This window comes from Lemur catta, chromosome 1, assembly GCF_020740605.2.
Source record: "Lemur catta isolate mLemCat1 chromosome 1, mLemCat1.pri, whole genome shotgun sequence".
Classification (NCBI taxonomy): Eukaryota; Metazoa; Chordata; class Mammalia; order Primates; family Lemuridae; genus Lemur; species Lemur catta.
The window spans coordinates 28,116,767-28,141,425 of record NC_059128.1 but is presented as its reverse complement, the minus strand read 5'-3'; the positions used below and the strand labels follow the sequence as shown (position 1 = coordinate 28,141,425).

Sequence of the window (24,659 nt, the reverse complement as noted above, 5' to 3'; positions counted from 1 at the left end):
ACCTGGAATTGGGAAATATAAACTTCACAGAGTTGTTAAGGGTATCTTACTTGTAAGATAGTAGAAAAGAGTTTAAAAAGTTATAAAGTAGTATATCTGTATAAGGTGGTGTATTGAATAATTAATGTAGTCTTGGATAGTTAGCAATTAAATTATTTGTGTTTATACTTTGATAATTGAATGCTTCTTGTAAACAACTTTTAACTGAGTATTCTTCATGTCATAAAACTTGTCCTATACTTTGCTAAGCTGTGTACGTTTCATAACTCCTTCGTAGCACAGATCCAGTCCTGCATGAAGGTAGAATAGACAGCTGCCTAAATGCTGTTGCTTAAGGGATGCTCAAGAATTTACAGGCCTCTAAATTGCTCCATGTTCATTCAACCTGGTATTTTGGGATGCTTTCCAGAGACTCCTGTTAAGTACTGTGTTGTCACTGAAGATGTTATATCTTGAGATGTCATCTGTCTCTGGCATGCCAGCTCTATTTTGTCTAGAGAAGAGGACTTTAAGAGAATAGAATACAGGTCTGTTAAGTTTTTTGGAAAGGGGAGTAGAACAAATTTAAAATCTGTACAGTGTCGGGAGTGGTAGACCTTGATACAGAGCCGGAGCTGTGAGCCTTGGAAGCAAGGAAATGATCTCAAGTTGAGTAGGGATAATACGGCTATTTTACAGTCCTTTTAGGGCCAACCCTGTGTGATCTCTTAATCACCATAATACATACATGGTTTTTGTCATGTTCAAGCATACAATCCATGGCTCTTGAAGACCAGCTAAGTACTAGCAGCTTAGCAACACTTATATGCTGCTCACGTAAGCCTCTTAAAGCATATTTCAGAAGAGAGGAAAAATGGAAGTTTCCCACCCTTAATTGGGAGAACTGAGGGGAAAAAAGGGAATATTAATAATTGGCCACTACTACCAAAGCACAATTGGCTTTTGGACAAAGTCTAAAGCATTCATTGATATGACTTGTATCATAGTTTGAATCCTCCTCTCATTGCTCTTTTTTTTTTTTCCGAGACAGAGTCTCGCTCTGTTGCCTGGGCTAGAGTGCCGTGGCGTCAGCCTAGCTCACAGCAACCTCAAACTCCTGGGCTCAAGCAATCCTCCTGCCTCTGCCTCCCGAGTAGCTGGGACTACAGGCATGCACCACCATGCCCGGCTAATTTTTTCTATATATATTTTTAGTTGTCTATATGATTTCTTTCTATTTTTAGTAGACACAGGGTCTCGCTCTTGCTCAGGCTGGTCTCGAACTCCTGACCTCGAGTGATCCTCCCGCCTCGGCCTCCCAGAGTGCTAAGATTACAGGCGTTAGCCACCACGCCTGACCCCCATTGCTCTTGTTTAATGTATTTGGAAGCAGCTAGATTATAGGGGAAATAGTAAATTTATAGTGATATTGTCAATTTTGGCATACTGGTGATAGATACATTAAAAAAGTTTTTCAAAAAATTTAATACTATTTAATACTATTTAATGATCAGTTTTTGTATTTCTTGACATAAGGTATAAACAGTTGTAGCTCTTTAAAAAATCAGGTATATTTTTGTTTTAGAACCTATTCCAGTACATTGCCTTTGCCTGTGATCTTTTTGGGCCTAGAATTATTCAAAATAATCGTTATTATAAGGTAGCATTATTATTGAATTGAATACACTTTGGTACTTTGTTGCAACCACAATGTGATGATTTTATAGATTTCTGATAGACTTTATGCTGGTCACGTTATTTATTCTTGGTGCCCTTGTCTCTGAATATATTTTTGGTATGATAACCTCACTTCCTTTCTAATGCCCAGTTCCTTCTGTTTGAATCCTTGATATCTGTTGTTATACTGTGGAAAATAATTGCATATATATATATTTTAAAGACAGAGCAATACTATTTGGGCTCTGTTTTATCCTATTTTTTCCTTTTTTGTTGTTATCCTTAATTTTTTGAGGTTCTTTTTTTTAGAAAAGTCATGAATACTGCATGCTAGATGAAGACTGTCTTTGAATTCCTTGAGTGTGCTTAAATGTCAAAATATTACTATTTTAAGAGGAAGCCAATCCAAGTTAACATTTTTTCTGCTACAGTTTATAATTTTAGTCAAGTAATACTTAGCAATAATTACGTTATCTAGTTAGGACAAGGTTGGAGGACAGTGGTGATTGTGGACTGGATGGTCTCTCTGTGTGCTTTCACTAGGGAGAGGGGCACCAGAGTTAAGAGTTCTGTGTAGTTTGGTGTTGACGTTATCATTGGATAAGTCAAGTGTTTGGGGTGGTTCTAGGTTGGCCTTCCTTTACTTGGTGGTAGAAAACAGTAACCACCAGATAGAATAGGCTTTAGAATCCAGATAAGCAGTGAAAATGATATTAGTATGGAAACTTTGTCCCACCTTTTGTAAATATATAGCAGAAAAGCAACAATTGCCTAAACGAATTTACATTAGAACTTGTTCAGAGAATTAGGAAAGAAGGAGAGCGCTTGTTTGCCAGCAGCAGTCCGAAGGTGGCTCAGCTTTGGCAGTTGTCAGTCACTGGAAGAATACCATCTTACTTTGACCTTTCCTTGGGATTCACTCCTGACCGAGCTGTGTAAAATTGCTCTCAGGGTTTTTCTCTGGGTAAGGGTTTTCATTAGGAGGAATCACTTGGTAGATGTTACGGCAGTTTTAAAAGCTCTAGTCTGTTCTTGACTTAATTAAAGGGGAGAGCGTTTTACTTTGTTCAGCAGCAAATATTGAGTGTCCATCTGTGAAAGATACTGCATCAGTCCCCTGGGGAAGACCAAGATAAGGAAGAGACAGTTTCTGCTCTTGCAGAGCTGTCACCTTGTAGGGAAAATCAGACACGGGCATGATGACAGTACAGTGATGAGACCCAACAGAATCCTCTGGGAGTTTAGAGGACAGAGAGACACTCGTTTCCTCAGTGAGTGAGGGACGTGGGGGCTCACGTGGGACTGGTATTCAAGCAATGTCTTGCTAGGTGGGATCAGGACCTGTGAAGGTTCTTCACAATGGGGCATGGATATGTGTGGGGCATAAGAACTTTTGATTGCCACAGTGTCTAGCACGGAACAGTAAATAATAAAGCTAGTATTTATTGAATGTCTAACTTGTGCTAATTGTCTTAAGTGCTTCTTGTGTTAAAATTATCTCCTCATAACAATAACATAATAACCCTGTGAGGTAGGTATGTTGTCATCCCCATTTTACAGGTGAAGTTATTGAGGCATAGATGGTTAAGAAACTTGTCTGAGCTTACATAGTGGGATTTGAGCCCAGGCTGGACCTGGAGAGTCCACCCTTGCCTGCCATGGTATAAGTTGGGAAATGTAGCAAAGCTGGATGGGGGTTGGTTTATGTAGAGCCTTGAATACCTGGATAAATAATTTAATGTACTTGAAGATTTTTAAACAGTGGTTCTGGGTGAGGGTTTTGAGCACATTCTCTCATTTCTCTTAATATACCAGGCTTTACTGCCTTTGAAATATGCCTTTCCCGCTTTTCCTGGTGAATTTTTATTCATTCTTCAATTCTTTGCTCTTCTGTTATCTTTTCTGTGGGGCTTTTTTGAATCACCCAGGAAGAAGGGCCCTCCCGTGGGCTCCCGCGGAACGTTGCCAGTACCTTTAACACAGCGTTCATTGGGTGGTAGGGTCATTATTTACTGGTTTTTATTCTCAGCCAGACTGTGGGTTTCTTGAATTCAGACTGTGCATCCTTTTTGCATCCCTGGTGTTAGGCACATCTCTGTTGCTGAATAAAGATCAGATAAATCTCAACTGAATGAAAGGAAGAGTGATGCATTTTCATATTTCATGCTGACTTTCTCCTTTGCTTTTCTTCTGAGTTGCAGGGGTTTAAAATCCCCAGAGAGGAGAAAAAAATAACTTACACTCTAATACTTTGGTTGATCAGGGCTCCTGTGAGAATGAAGGAGGGAGGTTATTCTGGGTTTGTGTGAGGCCTGGGAGTGGGGCTCAGCCTTGAAGGAGGCATAACATTTGAGTTGGCAGAGGGATGGGGCATGCCCAGCTGAGAGCGCAGCATGAGCGGTGGACAGAGATGGGTCAAACATCCCCCTTGAAACTGGAGCCTCAAGCCTTTCCTGCTACACCCAGTAGAGCCTTTTACAGCATAGAGAATCTCTCAAAAGCGTTGATTTCTTTGTAGTCAGCCGGAAAGATGTAAGGACCATGTTGTGGTTTGAATTAAAGGTAAGTTCCTAACACAGAATATACAATTCAAATGCTCAACATGCCTTTTGGTGGTAAACTGCTATTGAAATAGGTCCATTTGGTCTAAATTAAATGTAACTTCCAGAGATTCTTTAAAATCTTAAAACCACAAGTAACCGCACATTTAACTGGTGTAGTGAGCCTGACTTGAGTTTCCTTTGACTGTCTGCCTCAGCTCAGTGGGGACTTGCGGCCTTGCTGTAATGGACTTGTGTTGTTTAATTCAGCTTCTCTCTTTATCTCGAAGCACTCTGACTGCGATGTGGGGAATGAAAGGTATCGCGGAGAGGCAGGGTTAATCAGCCTTGTGGAGAGGACAGCGATAAAGGACTCTCTCAATAAAGGAGGATGTTAGAGTCCAGGAGAGGGTGTCTTTGTTAAGAAACACCTTTCAACAATTGGAAACCTTTTAAAGTGCTTCTGAGGCACAACCCAACATACTAAAAATGATGCCTTGAAACTACTTTCTCCCTCAGAAATCCAGGTTAAAATTGATGCTGTTCTCAGAAGCACTCAACAGGGAACAGTCTTCCCCACGATGGCCGCAGTCATAGCTCACAATTTTACTGGCTGCTAACGCTGGGGACCATGAGCCCTGCCTTTGGAGCGAAGGACTAAGGGAAGTAGGCAGGTACGGGTACAGCCTCCATCCCAGACCCCTCTCTGCACACATTTGCCGGTTGTTAGTTTTCTTTGCTACCGATTACTGAAGATTTTGGTGCTACAGGTGTTGAAACATAAGCTCCATGAGGATAGAGACTTGGTCTTGTTCCCTAATACATCCTCAGGGTCTAGTCAACCTCTATCCAATAGAAATATAATGAACCTCTATGTATTTAAGCATTTCTAGTTGCTATATTAAGAGAAATTAAAAAGAAAGAGGCAAAATTAATTTCAATAATATATTTTGTTTAACCCATATGTCCAAAATATTATCATCTCAACATGTATTCGCAATACTTTAAAAAATTACTGTGATACTTTACATTCTTTTATTTGCTCTTAACTCTTCAAAATCTAGTATATATTTTATTCTTACAGTATCTCTCAATTTGGACTAGTGCCATTTCAAATGGCTTAGTAGCCACATGTGACTATTAGCAATATCGGATGATATAGTAACTGTATCTGGTACATAGTGGAAGCACAGTAATACCTGTTAAATGAAGGAAGAAACAAAGGGAGAGAGGGAGGAAAGGGAGGAAATGAAGAAGAAAATGGTAAAACTTCAAAAATGAATAAACAGAGGAACACTATTTTTCCTGTCTTGGGGTTTTCTGGCCGTTTCTAACTAGAATAACAGCTGAAGGATGCTTTAAACTTTTCATTTAAAATTGTTTTCAAATGTATGATCCCACTGATACATACCTTCAGCATTGATTTAGACAGCTCATGTTTTACTGTCTTTAGATTACAGGTGGCATAGCTGAGGCTTAGCTAGGGTAAGAGAGCAAGTGGTTTAACCAGGATCCAAAATCTTTTCAGTCTTAGTCCAGTACGTACCTTTCGCTACTCTACTTTCTTGCTAGTTTGTGCCAGGTGTGCCCATCTGCCCTGTGAACAGTAGCTGGCTCTTAGTTGATACGAAAAGATAGACTGAGTAAATGTCATTAATACAGCGTGATTTAAAAACAGTTGGCTAAAGGTCAGATCCTGAAGTTTGTCTTTAATTCAGTAATCAAAGATGTGGTTACTATAACCAAGAAAGTTGTGTGCATGGCTTCTTGTAGGTGTTAGGATCTTCTGAGTTACAGAAGGCACATAAAAATTTTGGTGAGTGGAAAGACTATTTATGAAAAGGTATACATACGTGTGTTTCAAGCTATTTTTCTATATAACCATTTCACGTCCATTGACATTGTTCTTTAGCAGGAACGTGTCATGATTTCTGTTCTAGCACATGCAGAAATGTCTGTTCTCTTACACAGAGGGAAAGCACTTCACCAGCATAATAACCCTTCAGTGCTTAAGTTATTGTCTTTTGTGGCTTTTTTATTTCTGGAGCCATTAAAGTGGTTAGTTTTATGGTGCTTAACATTTAAATAAAAACCTAAAGCAGATACTCTCGGGATGATTCAATCTGTTATGGTTAAAATGTTAAAGATGAATTAAAGTTAATTTCTAGAGTATCAGTGTAATAATGAAAACATTGCATTTCATGATCCTTTTGGACGGAAGCCAAGACAGGTCACTGTGCAGAGCAAGGTGTGTTAATTGAGATATCAGTGCATAGCACATCCTTTATACAAGGTGTTCGACTATTTGCATTCGTGAGAAACAACTCGTTTGCAAAATATGGCATTTACTGAAAAAAAGATAGGCCTAAAATATAATTTTAAGCTTTCCCGATGTCAGTAGATATTGCAAAATATTTTGTTCACTATTGCTTATTTTAGGGTAGTGTACCATGCACGAATTTGAAAAAGTTACTCAGTAAAAAGTATGTATGCAGGTTTTTGTCATACTGCTATCCACTGCCTAGATTTTAATTGACCTAAGCTGTAAGCAGAGAAGTTAATTCTAATTTATCTTGCATATTTGGGAGGTCATTCACAAGGAATTATCTACAAAACCGCATGAATGTCATTATCTACTGTGTGTACTAAGGATTTAGGAGTGGATAGCTCCTGCACATACTTTAGCTTTTCTTTTCACAGCCTGGGGAATGCTGTGAATTCACATGAGTGAAACTTTAAAGTAACTGACACTTTCTGTGCCAAATTCCAGATTGTAGAGGCATTTTGGGGCCTGCGCAGTCATACCTGCTCCTCTTTCCTATTGGGATCACTTAGAATCTGCATGGATGGGGGGGGGTCCAAACGCCTTGCCTCCAGGAGGTGGCGGGAGCTTAAATAACTCTTGATTGCATGAGTGACTGTCTGAAAGTCTCTGACAGCGGTTCTCAACCCTGGCTGCATGTCAGAATCACCTGTGGAGCTTTAGGACCGTAAAGCTGCCCAGATCCATTCATTTTAAACCAGTCTCCCCAGCGCTGCCTACACCTCAGCCAGGATTCTGATTGCTTCTTCAAGAGCTTTCTGAGATTTCTTGACTCTGTAATCATAGTGTGTCAGACATATTTTTTACCACCCTACCTGTTTATTAGTATTGACTTCTGATGAATCTCCAGAAAGATTTGTTTGATTGTTTCAGAGAAGACTTGGTAAAGGGTAACATAGGGCTGGCCCCTCTGCAGGAACCCCGAGGGGAACAGACCCCTAGGAGTTGGGTGGGCTGAGGTAACGGGAGAGAAGAGGGGTGAGTAGGCCGTAGGTTGGGGCTGTAGGAGGAGGGAAAGACGAGCTGTACAGGAATCTGTCTCGATGGCTCAGCGAGTTACGGGTTTAACTCTGGAAACTGCATTTCTTCATAATCTATGTTTCCCTTTTGCCATTCTTTGTCTGAATAAGGAAAAGATATATGATTGATGATCATTGCTCAGAGACCCTTTTACTTCTATTTGAACTGTTTTTAAGATAGTACCATTTGTAGGAAATCTAACATCTATTTAAAGTGGTAGTTTTTTCAACCACTGGTTTTGTATTTTATATAGTCTTAGACATAGAAGGGTACTTTCAACTCCCATTTCTGATTTCCACTAGATTGCAGGGACGAGTGAGGTAAAATTCAGGAATATTGAGTATATCTTTCTTCATTTATTTGGTAATGAACAGCGTTCTGTGGCACACTTCTCAACTTGTTGACCAATAGACCAAGGTATGTAGTAATTCAGATAACGGGTCTTTGTTTATATTGCTGACATTTAACAGAGATTTGATATCAGAAGCACTCCCTTTCCTCAGGGTGATGTGCTGACTGCACTGTGGGTGGTTGATGTGTGTGTTTCATCATTTGAAGGACCCAGATGAGAGTATGGAAGGGAACTGATGTTCTATGGACCTGTGCAATCACTGATACTAGTTTCTGATTTTCGAGTTATTAGCTAGAAATATAAGCCCTTTCCTACCAGTTGTCAAGATGGAGAAAAGAAGATTAGAAAGTAAAAATGCAATTGGGGGGTGGGGCAGGAGGATTATTTGTAATTTTCTTTGGGACTGAAATTTCTTATCCAACATTCCTGCCATACAACATTCACATAAAGTATGACAATGGAAAAACATTCCAGAAACATGTTTGATTAAGCCTGAAGATTTAAGATGACACAGCAGCTTCATCCTAAATGAGTTTAAAAATCCAAATTGTTTTTCCCTGTGATTGTAAAGATCTTTATTATAGACCAATTGGAAAGTACAATAAGGTATAAAGAAGAAAATAAAAATCACCAGTAATTCCACAACCTGGCAACAACTGCTATTAACATTTAAACTAGTTCATTTTTTTTTCCAGGAGGGGCAGGCATATTGTTTTGTATCCTGTTTGTTAATTTGATATTATGAGCAATTTTCTGGGTATTTAACTGTTTTTCAAAAACACAGTTTTCATTGGTTGTTTTGGTGCACACGTCTTTTCTTTAGTATCAATATTTAGTTGAAACACCATTCGGGAATCTGCTTAAATGCTGCTTCTTCCACGATGCTGTTTCTCCACCGAGGATGTTGGGAAAATCTCCACTGGGCTTCCATAGAATGTTGATTTTTGTTGCTGCTGTGACACTTACCATATCTTGCCTTATGTAATTTTTTATGTACATGTCTAATTCTTCATCTAATTTTATTGAACCCTTCCTTGGAATAGGCACTGTACTAAGACCTCACAGTACTATGATAATGGAAAGGAAATTGAAAAAACAAACAAACAAAACAGCAAAAAAAAGTTCTGTAGTTGCATTCATTATTCTTAGTCTGTGGGCTGGGGAGATACAGACATTCCCCAAATAATCACACAAATAAATGTTACATTATAACTGTGGTAAGGGATTTGAAGGAGAGGTAAACGGTGCTTATGAGAACAGTTCAAGTGAACAAGGATTGGGTGTTTTATTTGACCACAGATTTAAAATGATCCAGGTCTTGTGCTTCTATAAAGGTCGCTGCAACCAAGAAATACCGTGTCCTGCTCAGAGAGGCTAACGTGCCTGCAGTACTCTGCTGTGGTTGGAGCACACTGAGGTTCTTTGTGTCTCTCTCTGACCAGTTCGGGGTACATTGAAAAAAGAGAATGTGCTATGCTGGAGAAGACTGTGGAAAGGATTTTGAATGATGCCTGGTTAGGAAAATTGTAATGAGATTCTGAGGAAAAGATGACACAGGAAGGACATGCTTTAGTTGTCCAGTGTGACAGTAGATCAAGGTGTATTGAAAGAGTTCCTGCAGATGGTGGGAAGTGAGAATGCTCTACTGGTTCCCTTTTCTTTCTTAGATTCCATGCGTTTTTTTTTTTTTAAGACAAAATCTCACTCTATTGCTCAGGCCTGAGTGCAGTGGTGTCATCAGAACTCACAGCAGCCTCAAAGTCCTGCGCTCACATGATCTCCCCGCCTCAGCCTTCTGAGTGGCTGGGACGACAGGCATGTGCCACCATGCCTGGCTAATTTTTTTATTTTGATTTTTTTAGAGACAGGGTCTTGCTGTGTTGCCTAGGCTGGTCTCAAACTCCTGGCCTCAAGTGATCCTCCTGCCTTGACCTCCCAAAGTGCTAGGATTATGGGTGTAAGCCATGGCACCTGGCCTGCCATGCTTTTTAAGATTATCTGAAGCTATTCAACATTGAATGGGTACCAAGAGGACGCTGAGGATTGTTTTCGGCCCATGTAAATGTAGATGCAGAGGAAGAGTGTCCACTCATTCTCCCTTCCCAAGACCCCCTCTGGTCTCAACCTTCCAGGCCAGAGGCAGCCGGAGAGGGTTGGGAGCTTCAGGAAAGCTGTGACTCCCAATCACCCATATCTTCTGAGGATGGGCTCCTATACAAGGAGGTGCTTCAGGAATTCCCCCTGACGCGTAGGATGAAGTCTGAATGCCTTAATGTAGGAGAAGGCCGTCTCTACGTGGCTTCTGCCCTCCTCACTGACTCCTTACCCCTGGCTCCCTGTCACCGAGCCTCGATTGATCCAGTGGTGAATTCCTTGCATAATGTGACTTCTTTGCTGTTTTCTTCTTAAACACTCCTCCCTATTGCCATATTCTTCTTTCCATATTCTTCTTTCAGGACCAGCTTAAAATTTCGTGTCTGTAGCATTTTTCTGGCTTCCTAGAATTGGTTATTTGGTAGCATGTACCTTTGTGATAGTACTGTTGAAATTTTTTATTTCGTTGTTTAGCTTGCTTCTCTAGACTGTAACATCCTTGAAGACAGGGACTATGTATTCTAGTCTACTTTTCAATGCCTAAAAATGCTCAATAAATGGCACATCCTAGGCATTCAGTAATTTTTGAATGAATGAATATAATTCTCATTTGCTTTACCATGTTGTTACTTTATTGTGGCTGTGGCTTTGGAACTTAACACCATGAGACACATAGCTGAACTTTTTGATTGGTTGATTAAAACCTTTGAGGGGTATAGGAGTGTGGTTTTCTTGAATCCTTTCTTAAATATGCCAATAGAGAGGATGCCATTATATGCTAGGGTGTTCCTAGTTTCCACAAGACCACTTTGTGTTTCGGGTTACCTTCTTTCAAAACTCCTTAAAAATTATGAAATTATCGTAATCATATTTTCAAGAAGAAACACATCTTAAACAGGACTCAAAAAGGGTAAAGTAAGCCTAAGAGGAAAATTGAAAGTCAACATTTTTTTTAGGTAATTGTGGTAAAGAAGTGATAGGCACTTACAGAAAGGTGATATTCATATGCATTTGAGAGTGAAGGAAATCTGTGGTAAGAAATGTTAAAGTAAATCATGTATATATGATGGGCAGCTAAAGAAGAGATTGTGTCTGATATTGTGTGGAGCTCATGGTTTGCAAAAGCCAACTTATAAAATGTTATCACACCACACTCACGCTAGCAGGACTTACTTTAATAAAAGCTTTGTAGATCAACAACCCCAGTGTTCTGATTAGACCCTGGAAAACCTGATATGATTAAACAGAATTTTCTGAAGATGGATGACTACTGGAAAGTTAGTTCGTTGTTACATGCAATGAGAGATAAATGTCTGGGTAGACAAATATTTGATAGGATAATAAGAAAATCCTGTTTGTGCTAGGTAGATTACTAGGGCAGCATTAGTAGATTCGGAAAGCTTCTTGGTATGTATATGGTATGAAAGCTAGCAAGGGTGGGTGAAGGTGTTGGACTGATCAGGTACTCCTATATGCAGAGCTTAAGACTTGCTGCCCAGAGTTTTGTTCTTTGTCCCCTGCCAGCATATCAGCTTAAATCTCTTCAGAGAGTTGTTCTACTGGGCATGAATCCTTTTTCTTACAGCTTCTGGCTGATTCTAATCAAAATAGGGTGTGTCTCCCCTACTACCCTAAGTAGCTTCAGTTCCTCCATTCCCTGAATTATGCAGTTTTCATTTCCAAGTGTTGATTCATTAACTGTGTGGTCCACAACCCCTGGGCGGTGGACCAGTACTGGTCCGTGGCCTGTTAGGAACTCGCACGGCAGGTGAGTGGAAGACAGGCCAGGGAAGCTTCATCTCTATTTACAGCCGCTCCCTATCACTCGCATCACCGCAAATGCTCCGCCTTCTGTCAGATCAGCGGGGGTGGGGAGGGCATTAGATTCTCACAGGAACGCAAACCCTAGTGTAAATTGTGCATGCGAGGGATCTAGGTTGGGAGCTCCTTGTGAGAATCTAATGCCTGATGATCTGAGGTGGAGCGGAGGCAGTGATGCTAGTGCTGGGGAGCAGCTGCAAATACAGATTGTCATTAGCAGTGAGGTTTGACTGCATGATAAATGTAATGCACTTGAATCATCCCGAAACTAACACCCCTCCACCCACCACCCCCCTTCAATCCGTGGAAAAATTGTCTTCCATGAAACTGGTCCCTGGTGCCAAAAAGGTCCGGGACTGCTGCATTAGCTGAAACCCCTTGTTACTATTATTTTGTAGATAGAGACTTTGTAAGGTGGTTTAGGTTCTCAGAATATTATATCTATCTCCACTGATACACTCTCTGGATTTGATTAGTGAAACTCAGATTTTGTTCATAAGAAAGAACTGTCTTGCTTGAGAAACTTCTCTAGTGCGACTGTCACCCTCTGTCCAGATCTGTTCATTTATTCTCCAGTCTCTCCAGCTATATGCATCCTTTGTAAAATGTTCATTTCATCCAAAGGCAAACCCTTTAACTGCATATTTGTGTTTATTAATTGGGTATCATGTTTGAATTAAGTGATGTGGATTCATATTGTGAAAAACATTTTATATATTCTTGAAGCTTATAGTGGAATAATATACTCAAAGCACCATTAAAAGTTAAGATAAATTAAAGGTGACCTAACGTTGACTTCACCTGATACATAAGGAATAAAGTGAAAGATAGTTAAAAGAATTTGTGTGAAGGCAGGAGGATCACTTGAACCCAGGAGTTTGAGGTTGCTGTGAGCTAGGCTGATGCCACGGCACTCTAGCCCAGGCAACAGAGCGAGACTCTATCTCAAAAAAAAAAAATTGTATGATTTATTTTACTACTAACTCAAGAGAGGAAACCATATTAGAGTTTGTTGAAAAAATTCTTTTCACCATTTCAATTATGAATAAAAAGTTGGGGAGTTTTGTCATGTTTTATAGTGGGGCTGCATTGCTTGATATGTGCTATGGAAGTAAGAAAAAGAAAATGTATAAAGGCATAATTATAGCCAAATGTGCGGTTAGTTCATTATCTTGGTCTCTTAATCTGGAGAGAGCCCTTAGGAAATTTTTCTTAAGAAGAGTCCTTAATGATCCATCATATCATCAAATCAGTAAAATACACTTCAAATATTGTCAAGAAAATAGCTTTGACATAATAGCAAAGAAAAATATGCTTAATTTGACAAGTGTGAAATTGTCAAGCCCAGAGCATGTGCTGGTTGTTCTGTGTTTCATTGGCCTGGCAGAGACTAATTCCCTTTTTGTGCTCTACACAGGCTTATACTATGATTCTTAATGCCTCTAACATATTAATAATATGATGAGCCAGGCCTTGGGATGGTTAAAAATAACTCAAGAGCAAGTCCTGCTGTGGGCTATGCTAGGACTCCTTTCACCGCGATCGCTCCTGCGGACTTTATCCTTAAGACCAAGGCTGTGTCAGCACTAGGGTCGTTTCTCTCCGTACATATGGAGGGGTTTATATTTATTAAGTACTAATTATGTGCCAGGTACTTGCGATACTCTATATATGTTATTTCTTTTAAGGCTTTTTACAACTTCAAGATTAAGGAACGTCTATGCATTTCAGACATGGAGTAGTAACTTACCCACAGACACAGTGAAGGTAAGTCTGAAACTTGGCTTCCCATCCAGGTCTGATGATAGAACTCATGCTTTTTCCACTGGACCGTGATATCCTGTGCTTGGAGATAAGGGAACATAATGGCTTGGAGAACATTTCTTACTCTCTCTTTCCTAAGGTGTCAGGATCTCCTTCCGTATGCATGGGCCAGACCATTATTAAAAATATCCCTTCATCCCTTAGCCATCTAGCCATTCATCCATGCATCTAACAAGAATATAGTGAGTGCTTATTATATGTCAGGTGCTTTTCTAGATCCTGGGGATACACTGGTTGCCAAGCCCTTTGCCCTCATAAGGTTTATACCCATTTATCCAGACTCATTATTACATAGTGCGTGTCGGGTAGCAGGGAGAGACTGGGTTTTGAAACCAGTTCCACTTGGGTGCCAGACTTATAGGAGACCCTCAAAAGGTGTTAGTTTCTTTTGTCCTTATTCCTTTTTACCTAATTTTTATGCCCCTGGCCAACTGTTGTTCCGTGTTTATTCATTTACAGTTGTACTTTGAATTGTTGACTTGGGTTTGTTTGTTTTTCTCAGTTCAGGATAAGTCTGTTAATCTTTAGAAACCAGCATGTTCCTCAAAGAAATTTGGTCTAAGTGGTCACTTACTCTGATTTTGAATATTAAGAAAGTGGTATGGTAAAAATGGTGTGTTTTTTTGCTAAAATGCTATCTTTGTAGTTCTTGTATTAGGCATTAACCCCAATTACATTGAATATGTATAATTTTGTATTATTTTGAGTAGCACTGCTAGTAGTTTACCATATGTTATATTACATGTGTCATTTTAAAGGTTTACTAGATTTTAAAATGTGATATAATGAGTTAATGTTAAAACTCATTAAAGAGTATTAAAAATGAGAAATTCTGTTATACAATTCATTGAGCAAATGCTATCCATTTATGGAGAATCTTGTGATAGTCCCATTTGTGGAATGTTTTTTTCTGTAGAATATCTTATATCTTTTCATAACTTTAAATTATTTACTGATAGATTTTTAAGGTAAATTAAATTGACAGATTTCAAAATTCCCATTTAGAGTTGAGTCTCTTTGTAGGGCTGGTCTCTGCATGGCTAATGGATGATTTCTAACTGGTGAAGATATTAATAACTATTAATAACTTCAAAGGTCAGGTAGATGTAATCTTGATAAAAATATTATTTTTGACAATAGTATAATTACTCACTTTATAGAGGTGCAGTTTCTTACTTGGACAATAGTACTACTGTCTTCTCCAGTCCCTCAAGCTAGGGATTTCAGTTAACTTTGGTTCTGTTTTTCTCCATTGTCACATCTAATTGGTTTCCATGTCTTGTCGGTTTTATCTCTAAGTCTTATTTAAATTTTCCTTTCTTTATTCCTACCATTCTAGTTCAGGCCCTAGTCATTCATGTCTCACCTAGAAAATTGCAGCAACCTTAGTACTGTAAGTATTTCTTTATTCAGTGCCTTTCCTCTTTTAGACTCTGTTTTACAACTGATGAAGTTTTTCTGGGAGAAAATAAAATATATGTGTGTGTGTTTGTGCACATATACATACACTCACATACCGTGACGGTCCCTAATAAACCTTTTTAGTAGTTCCTCGTTGCCTATCGGCTAACCTAAACTCCTTAGCAGATTGTTGAAAAACTCTGTGGAATGGTTTCAGCCTTCTAACACCAACCCCTTAGTCCTTCTCCTAGCCTTGCCAGTTGGTTCCAGCAAATGAACTATTATTTTCTTTGTAATTTGGTTGTTAGATGTGTTTTGTTGGTATTATTTGCCAAATGTGGTATTTCAGACTTTCTTTTGTCCAGGCAGCCTTTTAATCAATAAAAGCCACTATTTTTCATCTTGTTTGTACACTTTATGGTAAGTACACAATGGCTTTTTTTTTTTTTTTTTAAGAGACGAGGTCTTGCTATGTTACCCAGACTGGAGTGCAGTGGCTGTTCATGGGTGCAATCATAGCACATAGCAGTCTCGAATTCCTGGGCTCAGGTGATCCTCCTTCCTCTGCCTCCCAAAGTGCTAGGACTAGAGGCATGTGCTGCTGTGGCCATGTATGAGGCATTTTTAGCATCTCAAATGACAAGTTTCCATTCTGCTTTTAATTGATCCTTACAAGGTGTGACAAAGTCCCATATATAATTTTTTTCTTAAAAGGCTGATGGCCTAAATGAGATTAAATAACTAAAATTTAATTGTAATTCTTTAGGTTAATTTTTTGAAAGTTATTCTTTTCCACTTTCACTATTTGAAAGCTTTGAACTGGTTTTGTAAATAAAATTAAGTTTTCAAATTCATCAAGAATTGTAGCATTTTCTTTTGCATAAATAAATGCAAAGTACTCATGTATACTTAAAATGTCTGATAGAATTACAAGTCCTCCAAGTTTTATCTGAATGCTTCCCTGTATTTAAAAGCAAGTATTCACACATTAGCAATAACTCCGGATAACAGGCTCTGTGCAGTGGATAACTGCCGCTCTTGGGATGCTGAGCTTTGATGGTCATCTTTGTAATCACACGATGATTGGTCGTGGATGCCAGAAATGATGTAGAAGGAGGCATCTGGCTCCCGAGCTTTCTGAAGGATAAGGCTTAAGCTAGATGAGACTCAGAATGGCCAGTAAGGCCAAAGCAGAACTTTGGTGCCTCCCTTTCGCATTTATCTCTTGTGAGTCTCATGGGAAAATTTCTATGCTACCTTTAGAGTTAAAATGTTTGGTATTGAAAATGTGTTTCCATGGTTTATGCTCTTCGTTCACTCAACACCATGTGCACTGTAGCCTTTTGTGTCCTCACTCTGTTTCTTTCCCCAGATGGCTTTTCCTTATTTACCCATTGGAAACTTACGCATTGTTCTTCCTCTATCCCATGGAACTCATCTTCTAACCTTTGTGTTCTTTTGCTGTCCTTGAAGTTCTACCTCCCTACATTGATTTGTATTATTGCCTTTACATATCCCTCCCCATGAATTAGGTTGTAAACTTTTTGAAAGGAAGGTGATCTTTGGAGCTCCACAGCCTTTTGCTCAGAGCCTATATCCAGCAGATGTTTCAGAAGTATTTGAATTAAAGTATGTACTTGTTCTTAAATAAATAATTGCACCTCAATGAAGATCCGACTTGTTTGGCTGGTGAGGGTACAGAGAGATGGCAGTTTTCATTGAGGCTATGCAAGTGTGACAGTCATTTTTGGGAACAATGAAAGGTTAGCTGAAATTTTCTTTATCATTTAGGACTAACCACTCCAGGATGCTCATGAAGTGTTCCTTGATGTGCGTTCAAGTCTTGCTTCAGCTGTGAACTTCCGCTTAAGTTTTTGTTTTGTCATCAACTGAAATGTTTCTTAAATTCCAGTGAAGGGAAGAAGGAAGCAGTTGATTAACTGTTTGCATTATCCATCCCATCTGTTTCCTGTATATCAGAGCAATTTCCATTTAGTGCTTTTTGCCTTTGCAGTCAAAAGCACTGTGCAAATGTGGATTCTGGTTCTTTCAGTGAGAGGAGAGTTTAAGAACTCATTTTTAAAAGCTCTGTTTACTCTATGATGCTGTGAACTTGACATTAATATATTTTCTTGTCACCTTCATACCCCAAGTGATTTTTCTGGTGTGAAAACTAGGTGGCATACTTTGTAAGGTGTCTTGAGAGCCTGTGTTTTCCTCTGGGGGATTAGGACTACGTGATCTGGAAGTATGCCATTTTGAGAAGTAAACCTACTTATTTCATTTTAGAAATGAATTCAGGATATACACAGAAACCATCTCAGATGACTTGTGACTATTTTGGCATCATTACGTAAATAAATTTATATATTTTTATCCTATCATATGACAATTTTCTGAATTTGTACTTTGCAAAGGAGCGTATTAAACCTTAGGGAATGTTTGGGATTCCTGTTGACAGTGGCTTCATTGGGTGGTCAGAGGTCACAGATTGTGCTGGAAGGGATGTTGAGATTATATGTATGTGTTTTAATCAGTACAAATACACTAAGAGGAAAGAGTATTGTATTATGCATATAAAACATTAATACTATTTTTAATTTTAAAATATTTCAGACAAACTGGGAAATGTAAGGAATAATACCTTTCAGCTTCATCACATCTTAATATTTTGCCACATTTACTTTAGGTCATAAAACATTTTGGAAAAAGTTGAACTCCCCTTTTTACCTTCCTGATCCCATACTGCTCTTCTGTTGGAGTGCACATTAGATGGCCTCTAGAACAGACACTATATTCTTGTCAGCATCCACAGTGAGTAACTGAGAGGTGGTTTCCTTTAGGAAATGAAATTTATGCACCTCCTGTTTTCTGGTTGTGCTGGCTGCAGCCTCCACAGTGAAGGAGCTTCCAAAGAGGTTTAGTGAACATGTTGTAGGGTCGTTGAACAAAATGAGAAGAGTATGTATTTTGCAAAGTTAATTTGACTGAATGTGGGTGTTTATATTCTGGTTGCTTGGTTAGCTTAAACATTTTTAGAGCCACTAACTGGTTCGTTCAGATTACTGTTAATCTGCTCAAATGCCTGAATAGTCACTAAAACTAATTTTTTTTTTTCATAAAGATTTTGTGCCATAGTTTCTAAGGGTGTTTTCCTCAAGTTGCATTGACTTGGCTGGTTTTAGTAATTTTCCTCTGAGCATTTCTTCCAAGTTAGGGGATTCTGAGTACCTCTCTTTTTTACTTTCTTTCTTTCTTTGGATAAGTATAATTAAAAAGCAATAAGGCTTTTTTTGTTGTTGTTGTATTACTTAACAATGACATGCTTTAATTTTATGGTGTATTTTTCTTTGTTGTTCACCTGTTTGTTCAATGCTGAAGTGACAGTAAACTAAATTCTTAAAAATTAAAAGTAGTAATAATGTTTAATATGTATCAGAATCAGAATTCTGTTTTGATAGGTTCCGGAAAACAGAAAGAAAAATATCTATACTAAAATATAGCTTTTTTTTATGTGTACTTTTAAACATTTTTCTTCGTTATTACTTTCCTCAAATAGGGTGCTCATTTTACCCAATATTTTTAGTAAAAGATTTATTTAATTAAGACAGATAAGCATAGCTAATAATATAAAATGTTAAATGAATGCTAAGAAAAATTAACCTTTTGATAAATTGTCATAATTAAGGAAAAAACTAGAAAAATAGAAATAAAAGATTTGCCAATAATCCTATTAATCATAAACATGTTTGCTGCATATTTTTCCAGTTTTTTTCTGAAAAAATACTTATAAAATACATATTTTAACATAGTTTGCAGCTAACAATATGCCTTTTCATGTAGGATTGTCAATAGTAAACTGGTAATTTATGAATAATGTCTAAATTATAATTATGCTAAATACCGTAAGGTGGAGATTCCACAATACGGTGATAGAAACAAAGACTTTGTATCAATAGACTTGGGTTGGGATCCCTGCTTGTCCTATAGTCAGCTGTGTGACCTTGGCCAAGTTACATAACTATTCGGAGTCTTTCCTCAAATGAAAAAAGAATGTGGCTAATGATAATTACCTTGCAAGGGTATTATAGGGACTAAATGAAATAATGAATAAAACTTATTCATACATATTATCCTGGGAACACAGTGAATATTAGCTTATTGAGAGGCAATATATTAATATTAATAGTGTATAAAAAGGGCAAGAAAGTTGGACTAGGACTGTCTTTGGTTTAAATTCCTATGCCATCACTTGTTCATTTATCTTGGGCAAGATTTAAAACTTCACTGATTATTACTTGTACCCCTTGGTAAAATGGAGATGATAATACCCGTCTCCTACAATTGTTATATTGGTTATGTGAAGTAGAGAATATAGTGTGCCTGGTATATTGCAGACCCTCAGGTAGTAACTATCATTATTATTTATAAGGGAAATTACTTAATTGGAAGACAAGTTTAGACATTTGACTATTAAATTAATATTAGTGGAAGCTTCTAGATGCCTTAGATTTTATTGGTACTTGCTGTCATACAAGTATTTGTGGTTAATGAGAACTGTAAGATGTAGCCATCTTTAAAATAACATGTAAAGAGGCATTTTTTGAGAGACCTTCACATGGGTAATGAAAAGCAACTGAATATAATTATGTGTACTGAAATATACATCTCTATTAATATTACTCACATGCACATTGTAGATCATCTGCATCCATTCTTCTTAAAGTGGGTATCTTTCTTGGAAGTTCCAGACAGACTTCCCATGGACTTCCCTCCCTCAATTTCATATTTTCTTTTTAATTTTGATTTTTAGAAGCACCAATTCATAGTATTCCTTCTTTTTATTAGCACAATGTACCTGTTATTAGTTATTTATATGTATATATTAGTATATTGAGTTTGAAAAATGTTATATAAAAGGAATCTTTTTATTTTATTTTTTTTAAGACAGGGTCTCACTCTGTTGCTTGGGCTAGAGTGCTGTGGCATCATCATAGCTCACAGCAACCTCAAACTCCTGGGTTCAAGCCATCTTCCTGCCTCAGCCTCCTGAGTAGCTGGGACTAAAAATGTGCACCACAACGCCTAGCTAAGTTTTAAATTTTTTTGTAGAGAGAGGATCTCGCTCTTGCTCAGGCTGGTCTCAAACTCCTGACCTCAAGTGATCCTCCCACCTTGGCCTCCCAAAGTGCTAGGATTACAGGTGTGAACCACCACACCTGGCCAGGAATCTTAATTGTGCTATTTTCACATGGCACGTTTTTCTTCTTTTTAAAATTAATTTTACTTTTTTGAAGTTGATACATAATAGGTGTATATATTTTCAGGATACATGTGATAATTTAATATATTCATATAATGTATACAGATCAAATGAGTGTAACTGAGATATCCATCACCTTAAATATTTATCTTTATACTAGAAATATTTGAGTCATTCTCTTCTAGCTATTTTTATTTTGGTTTATTTTATTTTAGTTAATTAACGAATTTTTTAAGAGCCAGGCTCTCGCTCTCTTGCCCAGACTAGAATGCAATGGCCATTCATAGATGCGATCATAGTGCAGCGCAGCCTCTAACTCCCAGGCTTAAGCTCCTGCCGCAGCCTCCCAAGTGGCTGGCACTGCAGATGTGGGCCACCACGCCCTGCTCTCTCACGTTTTCTTTTTAATGAACTTTGCATACGCTGTCCTTTTTATCAGTTTACACTTCATTGTCATTTTACATCATAGAAGCAGTGCCCTTTTTAATTAAATTCTGAGTAATTTTGTTGTGAGGTTATAGAAAATGAGTTCGTGGGTGAACTCAGGCCAGCTGTGTGGCTTGTCTAGTTGACGGTCTGGTTTGCAGTTGCCAGCCCTCTGCTCACACTTCAGTATGGCCGCTCTTTCCTCCTGTTGGCCTCCAGGATGAAGTCCACTTTCCCTTCACTACACACATGCACACACACCACCTTGCAGTGAAGGGACCATGTTTTGGTTTCAGTTAAAGTCAGTAAAAAGAGACAAAATTAATAAATTCATAACTTTTGCCAGGAAGCTAAAAAGTTTCTGTTTTGGAGATTGGCACACAGGGCACTCTGGATGATAGTATTAAATTTTTCTAAATTTGCATTTGAGTGGGTTGCTTAACACATTGACTGCCACACTAGGGAAAAAAAAGTTTTCCTTGGGGCCATGGCGTTTTATTAGGAAATAGAATAAAAACTTAGAAAACAAAATGAACCTTTCTAATTTAATGAAAAGTTTGTCATTTTTTATTGTTTTCTATGTGTGAGGTATATGCAACTTGAAATTGTTCATGTGTCTCCCGAGGTGAAGAGACGTGTGAGTTACATATGCTTCAGGAGGCCCCCAGCTCAAAACTAGCATGAGTTAAATACAACTCACGTGGCAGTTAATGTGTTAAAAATAAGTAACCAAAAAAGCATTCTTTTAATATTCTAGAATCAAGAGCAATAAAAGCCACTTACCTTTTATCTGAATTTTTTTAAAAGCATGTGTCAAGGGCATTTAAAGGCCTTTTATCTGAATTTTTTTAAAAGCATGTCTTAAGGACATTTAAAGGGAAAAACTATCCTTCTCCTTCAAGTTATTAAAGAACAAAATATTTTCTACTTTCACTTGTTATAAATTTTTATTGTAAGTTTCCATAGTAGGGCTAACCTCAGAGAAGGGGTGTAGTGTATTCTTGTTGAATGTGTGACTCTCTCATGATTATTAACTATCAATTTGTTATATGTCTTCAGTTATATTTAGCATTGCAAAGCCTTCCATTTAAATTCTGTCGTTTGATCCTCACAATAATCTTGTGGGTTAGACAGGAGAGGGATTTTCTTCATTCTACAGAGAATGTAGAAGTGCCCAGGCACCACTAAATGTTGACTCTGGGGTTTGAATTTAGGACTTCTAGCTCCTAATTCCACAGTTCTTGGTGCAGTGCCACGCTGCTTTCCCACACTGATCTGCAAGTATTTCAGTCTTTGGTATTGTACTAATTGTTCGTTTGTTCAACAGAGTTTTATTTAATGTGCAATTTTAAGCTCTAAGCACTTAGGGATGAATAAAAAGACAAAGTTTCCACCCTTGAGGAAGACAGTAAATACATAGACAAGTAGATAAAGTAATTACTGTGCGTACAGTAACACTGATTGGTATGTAGTAGATGCTCAATAAATGTTTATTGCATGAATAAATGAGTGAGCAAAGTGATAGAAAGGAAATAAAGAAGTGAGTGTAGTCTCTAAAGTAGATAGATTGACCAGGGAAGGTCTTTCTGAGGAAGTGACAAATCAGCTAGCAAAGAGTGTTTCAGACAGAAGAACCAACATGCACAAAGGCCCTGGGGCAGGAGAGAACTTGGCTTATAGGACACCAAAGATGGCCAGTGGAGCTAGAACACAATAAGCTGGGGAGACAGAGTTTCCATATGAAATTGAACAGAAAGGAACCAATCACATAGGGCCTTATAGACCATGGCAAGAAATTTGGCTCCTATTCTAATGCTGGGGGATAATACTCCATGTCTATCTTGTGTTTCTACATATAATATCTCTGTTCCGGACTGTCTTTTCAAGGATGATTTGTATAGTGAACAACCTTGGAAGATAAAGACAACATCTCTTTCTGGGGTGATGGTTAGGTCGGCTTACTACCAAAAAGGTTCCTGTTCACCAAGCTCAGGGTTACTGTCTTGTAACACAACCTACTGTTGTGCAAGTGTCATCTGGCCCTCTTTGTGTCACCTGCTGGGAAGTGGGACTTAAGGGACTGGCACCAAAAAAATGCTGATACTTTGGCCACTGCTATTGCTCTGAGTAATGAAGTTCTATGTCTCTGGCCCTGGAGTCTCACATCTTCAGCTGGCGTCCGTATAACCATGACAGACTAACTCATTAGCTTACGAGGAGGGCAGAAGTTTACCTCCTTCACATTTCTTGATATCTAAAGCCACAGGAAGCCTTGGAGGGTTTTCGGCAGGGGACTAATAAGATGTAGTTTAACCCTTTAAAAAGTAAATCCGACTGCTCTGTGGAAATGATCATGGGTAGGCAGATAGGATATTAATGAGGAATCTGGGGTTGTTGTCTAGTCGAGAAATAATAGTGGGTCAGACCACGTGGTGACAGTGGGCATGGCGAGAAGTAAAGGGTTCAAGGTGATCTGCGTGAGGCGGAATTTATGGGTCTAGACAGAATGTCCATGGGGTGTGAAGAAAGGAATGGAGAATGAATTGTAGGTTTTTGGCCAGAGCAGCTGGGTAGGTAGAGGTGACTTCTGCCGAGATGGAGAAGCTTCAATATGGACATAATAAACCTATAAAAATTTCTAATACACTATATACGTATATTACAAGGGATATAATGATTATAGTGCTGACTTCTCTTGTCATCACTGCAGCCTTTTTGCAGCTACCGATTTCATTTGCTTGACTATATGTAGAAATTTTATGCTTAGAATTGCAGGGCAAAGAAGAATAAGAAATAGTGTTTATGTGATTTGGGATCAAAGAACCATTGGTGTGCACTTTTCTGGGAAGAACATTTTTCTTGTATCTTCATGAGTTGTCAAATCTGTTAAAGTTAAGAAATACAATTCTTGCAGTCCCTTGATAAGTAGGTTGCCTTAATAACAGTAAATTAGATTAGCTTGGGTGGATTTATTTTTCAAGGAGCCATATTGATTTTTACCCCAAATTCATTATCTAGGAGTTTACCAAGAAACTCTTTAATATGTTTTAGGGTTTTCCCTTTTTTGAAGTTAAGGTAATACATTTTTTCTTTTTTTCTAGATTTTAAACTTGTTTTAAAGATGGGCTATTCTCCCTTAATTGTCAAGGATAATTATTGGTCGCATTGTGATCACTTAAGCTTAATACAGTGGGCTGAAAGAAACAAGTGCCTGTGGATTAATTTATTCAGTTTGTCATCTTCATTCAGATATTCTTCAGGAGAACATCTTGTCTTTCTAATGCCAGAGGCCAATTTCATTAGCACCTGATCACTTTTCATAAAGAAAATAATTAAAAAGCTTAAAAAAAAAAACCCTGACCCTGCTTGGTTGTCTGTTAAATGCTTTCCCTTTTTATCTAGTGAGATTTATTTTTCTTTGTGCATTTCACCTGCTTATTATATTTAGAGAATGAGTTTACATTTCTTAACCTTGATATACTGTAGATAGTTTTACATTGCAACACGAAGCTTGCTTGAGTTTTGAATTATTAATATTTTTGTACCATCTTGTACATGTTCTTTTATTTTCTGTGTTCTGTGGCATTTTTTTTGGTGTATGGCCTAGGTCTAGATTTTTCCTTTTTAGAAAGAAAAGTTTGAAAAGAGAGGGAGCTTACCAGGCTTTTCGGGGGACAGGGGGAAGTTAGATTTAAAATTACTTCTGATTCAATTATATTCCACCAACAATGGAAAATCAACAGTGAAGAGACTTAATTTCGTTTTAAAGACAGTCTTAGAAAGGATGAACTCAGTTCATAAAATCATCAGTGCCGCTCATGAGGTTTTTCCAGGTGACATGAGTTGTTATTAATGACTTTAATGGGCTCTGGAGCTATTTCTACCAGAAATGGAGTTATGTCTGATTTTTTGAGAAGACAAATAACACTATCTTTTTGC

At 38.1% G+C, this 24,659-nt stretch overlaps 1 protein-coding gene across 8 annotated transcripts in view; it reads left to right on the top strand.

Annotated features, from left to right (window-relative positions):
- The window catches only part of SIPA1L1 (signal induced proliferation associated 1 like 1), a 358,554-nt gene that overhangs the window by 54,999 nt on the left and 278,896 nt on the right, over positions 1 to 24,659 (top strand). Inside the window, exon 4 of one of the 8 annotated variants that reach the window (XM_045564614.1) lies at positions 13,495 to 13,573. The exons of the other annotated variants lie outside the window; for them this stretch is intronic. The gene's annotated coding sequence lies outside the window, so the exon portion shown is untranslated. The remainder of the gene's footprint in view (positions 1 to 13,494; positions 13,574 to 24,659) is intronic. 8 annotated transcript variants of the gene reach the window in all.